The sequence below is a fragment of the Pteronotus mesoamericanus genome, unplaced genomic scaffold (assembly GCF_021234165.1).
Source record: "Pteronotus mesoamericanus isolate MK-2021 breed Mesoamerican mustached bat unplaced genomic scaffold, CSHL_Meso_final contig_20, whole genome shotgun sequence".
NCBI classification, from domain to species: domain Eukaryota; kingdom Metazoa; phylum Chordata; class Mammalia; order Chiroptera; family Mormoopidae; genus Pteronotus; species Pteronotus mesoamericanus.
The window spans coordinates 134,685-143,203 of record NW_026555085.1 but is presented as its reverse complement, the minus strand read 5'-3'; positions in this window follow the sequence as shown (position 1 = coordinate 143,203).

The following is an 8,519-nucleotide window of genomic DNA, read 5'->3' as shown; positions in this document are numbered from 1 at the left end:
CTTGATTAGAAAGCAGCTGGCTGCAGTATATGCTGCCTTGTTAGCCATAGAGGCTATAAGAGGAACTGGCCCCATGACAGTAAAGACCATTGCAGGGTGCGTCCAGAACTGGATGGCCAAGCCTTGTAGTGGGATGGCTCAAATGCCCATGTTGGCTAAGTAGGGGGCTTATCTGCAATAGAGGAATACTCTGTCCACTAGCCCTTTATGGGCTGAGCTACAGGAAGTGCTGGGTGCTATTACTTGTATAATGAGAAACCTACTGATCCTGTCCCTGTAGAAGAAATGGAAGCTAGGTCCTTCCAGGAAGGGCTGGTACCTATTCCTTCAGATGTATGGTACACTGATGGGTCCAGCATGGGCCAGCTTGCCACAAGGACTGCCTTAGCAATTCAACCACCACAGACAGACACAATCTGGTCTGACACTGGTGTGGGTCAGAGTAGCCAGTGGGCAGAACTCCTAGCTGTGTGACTCATGGCTGATGAGGCACCACCCCTGACTATTTGCAGATAGTTGAGTGGTGTACTGGGGGCTAAACTTATGGATTTCTACATGGCATACAAATAAATGAACAATTATACATAGACCATTGTGGGAACAGGCTTTGTGGCAAGACCACAAAGTTAGGCCACCAGAAATAAATCACCATATATCATGTTACTGGTCATGCACCTCTTGCTTCCTCTGGGAATGAAAAGGCTGACACTCTAGCCAAGATGCAGTGGCTAGAAATGGTACCAGCCAGTCCCTCAGGGAGGGAAGTAGCTCAGTGGCTACACCGTTGCCTCTTGCATGCTAGACAAAAGACCATGTGGCCCACTATCAAAACTTAGGGGTTAACTTTCACCTTAGCAGAGGTACAAGAAGCTTGTGAGAACTGTGTTGTCTGCTCCTGAGAGCATCCCCACAGGCCTGTGGGAACTACTGGACAGGTGGTGCAAGGATGGATACCACTGACCTGGTGGCAGGTGGATGTCATTGGACCCCTACCTATTTCAGAGAGATATAAGTATGCTATTACATGTGTGGACATGGCTATGGGACTCTTCGCTGCTTATCCCGTATGACACCCAGATCAGAAAGCAGTAATAGCTGCCCTTGAGCAGTTATGTACTGCTTATGGGTGACCCTTAATCATTGAAAGTGATCAGAGGACATATTTTACAGGAGGCTTGGTACAACAATGGGCCTGAGACCTGCAGATTGACTGGAAATTCCATGTGGCCTATCATCCCCAAGCTACTGGAATGATTAAATGATACAGTGGTCTCTTAAAGCAGGGCTTGCGAGCTGCAGCTTCCATCCCTCCATTGAAGGGCTGGATGAAATGCTTGTGCACTATCCTCTAGATTCTGAGTGAGAGGAGTCAGAGGGAGGGGCCAGCCCCAGTGGAAGCCTTGCTCCACCAGACTGCAGCTCCAATTCAACTGCAGTTACAGACTAAGGATATTTTGCTGAAACCAGGCATGGGAAAGCAGGGAAACAGTCTGTTGTCTGTGCCTGAGGGCCTGGAACAAGGGCAAACAGCCACTTAAACCTGGCCTTGGGAAATAAAATACCTCCACTTGCGTTGAGTGGCTCTTGTTACCCCTTGGGGACAAGGGGTAGAGAGATACTTGAAAATAGTGCCTTAGGTGATTGGGACATGGCTCCCAATCTTAAAGGTGACATACCCAGGGCCAGCATGAAATATTTCTTCCCATCACTTTTGTGATTTCCTTATGGCCCATCGCGAGTTCTCCCCTGTTATTGCAAGTAGATGTTAAGCCCCTGTTCAGGCACACAGATACGGTATTCCTGCCCAGGAAGACACCCTTTGCCAGCCACTGTCCTGTCGGCTGACCAGAAGCTCCCTTGTATATTACCTGAGCAGCGTGACTTGACCTTACTGGTGCCTATAACTGATCTGTTTTTTCCCTGTTAGGGTACAGAATAACACTTTAGTGGATTAGGTTCATACCTATGCCTCAGTGCCTAATCAATCAATGTGCTGGATCTACACAGAAATCCCCTTGAGAACGTATGCAGGCCTCCCATGACACATCTCTCCTGCTTCTGTCTCAAAGTGGACTTGGCTTCAAAACAAGTGGAACAGAGGACCTCCCTTATGGAATGCTACCTTGACTGGGGCAGAGCAGCAGCACGATTGACCCCAGCCATTAAGAAGCTATTCTATATGGGATGGCTTGGGGTGGCTCACAGCTGAAGCCATGGAGCTGGCTGGGCCAGCTCCCCTTTGCATTGAGGACTCCGAAGGACAAATCCAGATGAGCTAGACTCTGACAGGTCTATTTCAGACTCAGAGTCTAAAGAATTTCTGGGAGGTGAGGGAAAATGCACAGGCTGCAGTTCCCACTGGAGCCCTCTGGGTATGTGGTTCACCTGGGTGGCCTTATGTACCTGGAAATTGGACTGGTCGTTATACTTGGGGATGGCCCTATTTGCCTGCTCAAGTTCAGAAAATTCTTAAAAGCCAGCCAACAAATTGAGAAGCATTTAAGGCATGACACTGAGTAAACATACTCCCTGTTGGTATTATCCATTAGCTACTTTTTCTCCTCAAGCTGCTTCCATAGTCACTGACAGATAACTGCTTTGGCTTTGCACACTGCTCATATATTGAATGCAATACATGTTTCTTAAGCCTATTAAATGAAGTGTATCAATTGAGAAGAGTAACCTTGCAAAATCATATGGTTTTAGATATGCTTACTGCATTCCCAAGGTGGGGTATGTGCCCTAGTAGGAGCAGAATGCTGTGTATATCTTTCTGATATCCACCATAATGTGAGTCAAACTTTACGGGCATTAGCCTCTGAGACCTGTGCTACTGAACACCTGATAGGTGATCCTTTACAGGAATGGTGGGCATCCCTAACCACTGAATGGTAGTGGTTCTTGCTACCTTGGGCGGCAGTGCCTGTGTTTTTGTTGCTTGTTGCTGAAGTCTATACTGCAGTTGTGATTTATGGGCACAGGGCTCTGCCCTCCTCAACAAAGGAACTTCATCGAAGATATCTTCATGTAGATTGTGCAGTGAGGAACCCAGAAGGGGTGGATTATAGGGTAAATGAAGGTAGTATGGCTTCCTCATCCAGGTTTTCTAACCTTGTGTGGGCCTGATGAAGTAGTGTTCTCATAGTCTTGAGACTGGCTATGATAAACGGTTCCCATAACGTGAAGTGGGCTCGCATGCACAGAATCACTCAAAGTTATATAATATTTTGGCTTTTTGCTGGCTTTGTCTTTAATACTTAAGGGGGTAGAGGTTTCTCACTGGACACACACACACACACACACACACACACACACACACACACACACACAGAGCTTTCAGAGTGTGTGGCTTGCCCACCCATGAGTAAAGGCATGTCAAGCATCCCCATGGCTCTGTGCATTTTCTTCAATCTGCCCAAATCTAGAGTGGACATACCAGGCCCTGGCTGGCTGCTACCCAGCTTCTCTACGTATTATTCCAAGTTTACCCCAATAGCAGTCAGTTAGCACAAATGACCAAGCTGGGAGATACTGAATTACCATTCATGATGAATCAGAAGATAAAATAGGAAACCCTGAGACACTGCAACTGTCGTCAGTCCACATCCTGATTTCTGGGAATTGCCTTGTGACACCTGATAATAATTAGCATTGTGGTTTCCTCCCCAAGTGGTCAATCAAGGATGATTGTGGGAAATTACATATGTAGAAACTTAAGTAAAAACCCTATAAAGCCTGTATAACCCCTCAATAGAACGAGTCATACCCTGCCCAGAGATGGCCCACTCCCATGTCTTGGGAAGTGTACTGTCCTTAATAAATTTCCTGTTTGCTTTACTTTACAATATCTGTGTGGTCAGTTCAATTCTTTATTCACAGCCACCAAGAGCCTGGACCCTGCTTACATCTGCAAAAATGAGGAAAACACAAGTTTGATCATAAAGGATAAAAGGGCTATAAGAAATTTTCTTAACATAAACTACTTACTTTTGAGCAGGAGCAGGTGGGTTCAACATAATCTCTTCATAGTTCTAAACCAGAAACAGGAAGATAAATAGAGAAGTTTGTGATCACCTGCTGCTTTTTTAGGCATCTTTCTTTGTCAGCTCTGTTTGAGTATACCCTCTGCTGGAACCAGGTAGGAATTTCAGGTAATATCTTATCAGTCTGATACCGAGATGCAATTTTTAAATATCCTGGTTTTCAAAAGATAAAAACAGTTTAGCCCATCTCTAGAGAGCAAACAGGAATGTGCCCCAGAAGTCTGACCTTAAGTCCAGGGCTTGTCATCAGCATTCATACCTTCCTCCTTCCCACACCATGGCCTCTCAGTCCAGGTGAGGGGTTATTGCCTGTTCAGCAGCATCTACCATAATCATATTGAACATTTGGGACACTGAGATGAATGAACCTCAAACTAGAAGGACAAAGCAGAGCCCTTGGAGAGTTTGCATTTAGTTTTTGGGAGATAAAGGAAATCAGGGAGATGAAGGTCTTAAAGCATGATGGGATATTCCTAGAGGCACCATCTATGGAAAGGGTGTCAAAACAAATAAAAATTTAAAATAAAAAACAAATACATGGGGTAAACAGGTTGCAGAAGAGTTCAGTTTTTTTTCCCCATTTGGGTAGAATTTGGTTTAAATTAGAAGCAAAATTAAAGGAATCTATATTTCTTGTCTCCCTCAATTCAGAATAGGTGCTGATCCTTCCCAATCCCTCTGTTCCCTGCGACCTAAGATTTGAGTATGGTGCCACTAGTCTGTTAAGCTATCTAGATTTGGATCTAGGTTGAGCAAACCCAGTGAAGCTGAGCCAAATCCAGATCCTCCAAGTGCTTTAACATGTGGGCTTCTCTCCTTAGCCTAGATCAGTGTGGTCTCACATGGCCAAAAGGGACATGTGGCATGCCACCGTGGGGGAGTTCCGCAGAGAGTGCAACACTCCCTGCAACCTGAGGGAAACCATCTGGCACCAGCTGAGGTGGGAGAAGGGCTCTGAAACCCTCAGAGCCCATCCTGGGGTCGTCACAGATGAGGGGGACAAACACAAATGTACAAACACTTCTCTGTTTGCTGGGAGAGCAGATGGGGGCACATCTCTCCCACCAGAAAAGGCTGTGGCACATCCCCCTAATGGGAAAGGCCCCGTTGTCCCTTCTTCCAAGGCCTTTATTGAAAATCTTATCAGTGGGGTGTAACAGGAAAGCATACGTATACTCATCACGTTCGCAAGGTAAGTTTCACAGAGAATAGATACCTTTAGGAAAACAAGTGACAAGATATCAGTGATTTACATGGGTCTGAGAGGGAACAAGAATCAACAATAGAGACTATAAATAAAGGGGAAGTAGACTTAAAGGTGTCTTAAAGATATAGGGTAAAAGGTGTAAATAAAGCAAATGTCTTGACAAGGAAAAGGACGTAAATAATGTGAATGTCCTTCGCAGCATGAGCTGACCAGAGATCTGAGGGAGGAACAGAGCACACTCTATAGAATTTATTTTCGGGCCCGATTACCAGGGATCTGCCAGATCTGAGTTAGGGCTGTTTTTTCCACCCGAATTGTTTCCAGCCTGAGCCAGGCGGGGGATGGAACCACTAAGAGATAAGGAGACTGCTTCTCGGCTGCAATGAGGACTCCGGCCATATCCAAGCCAAGCTGAGGGGAGTGGGGCCCTTTTCACCCCTTTTCCATGTCCTCCAATTTCTCATCTGCTGCCAAAATCGGGCCAACACCTGTCTTAGGTTGAAAACCGCAGCGAGAGGTCCATTACCCATCATGGGCTAATTGACCAACCATGGCAAAGCGGAGAGGCAGGAGCTATGCCCCTGCCATGGGGGAACAGGCCAAGTCTCCTCAGGAGCCTGTTTCTCCAAGGCCTCCTGATTATCTCCAGCCTTGGGGCCCTCCAGCGTGTTGGCAGTGTTCTGATACTAGGCCGGGCGTTTCCCAACAGGGACACACTAGTGGTAAACGGCTCAGACTGTTAAAATGGTGGTATGAGTAATCTCAAATTCAGTGATAGATGAGAAAACAGGCTTAGGTAGGAAAAGTCACTTCCAGAACTAACATTGAATTCACTTTTTAAAAATGCCAATTTGCACTAGCTGGTGTGGCTCAGTGGATTGAGCACTGGCCTGGAAATCAAAGGGTCACTGGTTCAATTCCCAGTGTAGGGCACATGCCTGGATTGCGGGCCCGGTTCCCAACAGGGGGCATGTGAAATGCAGCACACATTGATATTTCTCTTCTTCTCTTCCTCTCACTAAAAATAAATAAATAAATACTTTAAAAAAAATAATGCCAACATCTAAGTTTTTTTTTGGTACTGTCATCTTCATACAACTTTGCCAGGGGCATTTTCTTTAAGCCTGATATCAGTATCCTTTTTGTATGTGCTAATTTTGTTACTATACCCAATTAAGTAAATCTGAAAAATAAAGTTAATTTTGACCAAACAAAAATTTTACATTCTGTATCATTTCATTCATAACATTCTTTTTTTTTTTCAATTAGTAACAATTGTACCTTGGATAAACCTCATTGACTGTGATGCTGTCATTGTGCAAAACTAATTAATAACATTCATGAAATGATTCTTTCATACATCTTCGGGCCCTCTGTATATCATCCTTGGACAAGTGTCTGTTCATGTCCTTTGCCCATTTTTTAATTGGGTAGATTATCTTCCTGGTGTTGAGTCCTATGAGTTCTTTATATATTTTGGAGATCAAACACTTGTCCGAGTATCATTGGCAAATATGTTTTCCCACACACTTGGTTCCCTTTTCTTTGCTGATGTTTCCTTTAGCCATGCAGAAACTTTTTAATTTGATATAGTCCCATTTTGTTGGGAACTGTCCTGCCTGGTTTCAGGGTCTTTGCTGATAGGCAAGAGGGCCCCAAAGCCTGAGCTGAGCAAGGAGGCCTTGGGAAAATAGGCCACTGAGGATACAAAACCTGTCCCCCTGGCAGGGATGCAGCCCCTGCCTCCCTCATGTCACCCTTCTTGGCGCCGGAGGATGGCTGGTTAGTCAATGATGGGTAAGACACCTCAATGACAGAGGCAACCTAAGACAGGCACAGTTGCATTGGGCCATCAGGGAAAGACTCGGGGGACATGGAGAAGGGGCAGAAGACCCTCATCCCTTGGCTTGGTCATGGCCAGAGTCATTCTGTGTGAAGAAAGTCTCCTTAAGTCTTGGCTGCTCTGTTCCACTGCCTGGCTCACGCTTGAAACAACACCAAAGGCAGGTACAGCTCTAAACTGGATCCAGTGGTTCCCAGGGACAATTAGACCTGGAAAAGGAATGCATTAAATCCTATGAAACTTACTTTGCTAAGAATGCCCCTGAGTTAATGAGTACTAATGTTTGGGGTTGGGCATAGAATGTGATCAGTTTCACAGGTTTCAGGGTCGAATGGGCACCACCCTATCTACTGGACCCTGACCTGAGTTAAATCTCTGTGTTCCTTCAATTGTTATCTATGATCTCTATCTGTTTTCTGTAAACATAGCCTTTCACATTGATTGATGAGCTTTGCATCCATGCTGTATACCCCTGTGCATATCGTTCCCAATAAAAGCCACTTCAAGAGAAGGGCTCAGGGTATTCTCCACTAGAGGGAATAGCCACCCCCTTTTCTTGGCAGACCGAGAAGTGTCTGGAATGACTTATTTTATTTTCACCATCTGTGGTGACCCAGGGGGACCCATCATTGAGTGAGGAATTTTATTTCATGGTTTTCTTGCTCCCTCTTTTTTCTTTTTCCTGCTCCCTCCACCTGGGTCTTACTCCTTACTCTTAATAGTTTTCTTCTACCATCCTCTCAAAATAATTATTCTTTAATGTAGATTTTGCATATTCACTTTTTGTTTTTTTACAATATTCTTGTTCCCATTTGACCTTCATTAAACTTCTTTCAGCTGTTGTTGTTATTGACCCTGTTGTAGTTTTTCTGTAATTTTGCTCCTGTTGTTCCCGTATCTTTTCAATTTTACTTCAAACCTCATAGCACACTGTTCCCTCTTCTTATCCCATTGTTCTCACTGCCCTTTCATACTTTACTTACTTCATAACTTCATAACTTTTGCTCTCCCCATTTCTTCACCTTAGTGCTATCCCTGCTCTTATAAATTCTCCCTCTTACCACACAGCATCGTTTTCCTTTTTCAGTAATCTCATAGTCCCTTTGTCATATCTTATAATATCCTCAATCTCCCTTCACCTTCATGAATCTTAGTTCAATTGCAGTTGAGATTGCTAATGTGGTAGGGGATTCTTTTTGCTGGCATAGGTTAGGTTGTCTGGAAATAGTGCTTTGTTAACTAACACCTGTAAAACAGCATACAAGACAAAGAGGGAGTTGTGAATATCAGTAATCCTGCCATAGGGGAGAACTCACCAACAAAGGAGCCACTAACACAAAAAGCACAAGTACAATAACAGAGCACACACAAACAGAAGAAAAGGTGACCCTAGAGCATCCAGACAAGGAGATCAAAAAGACTGCAC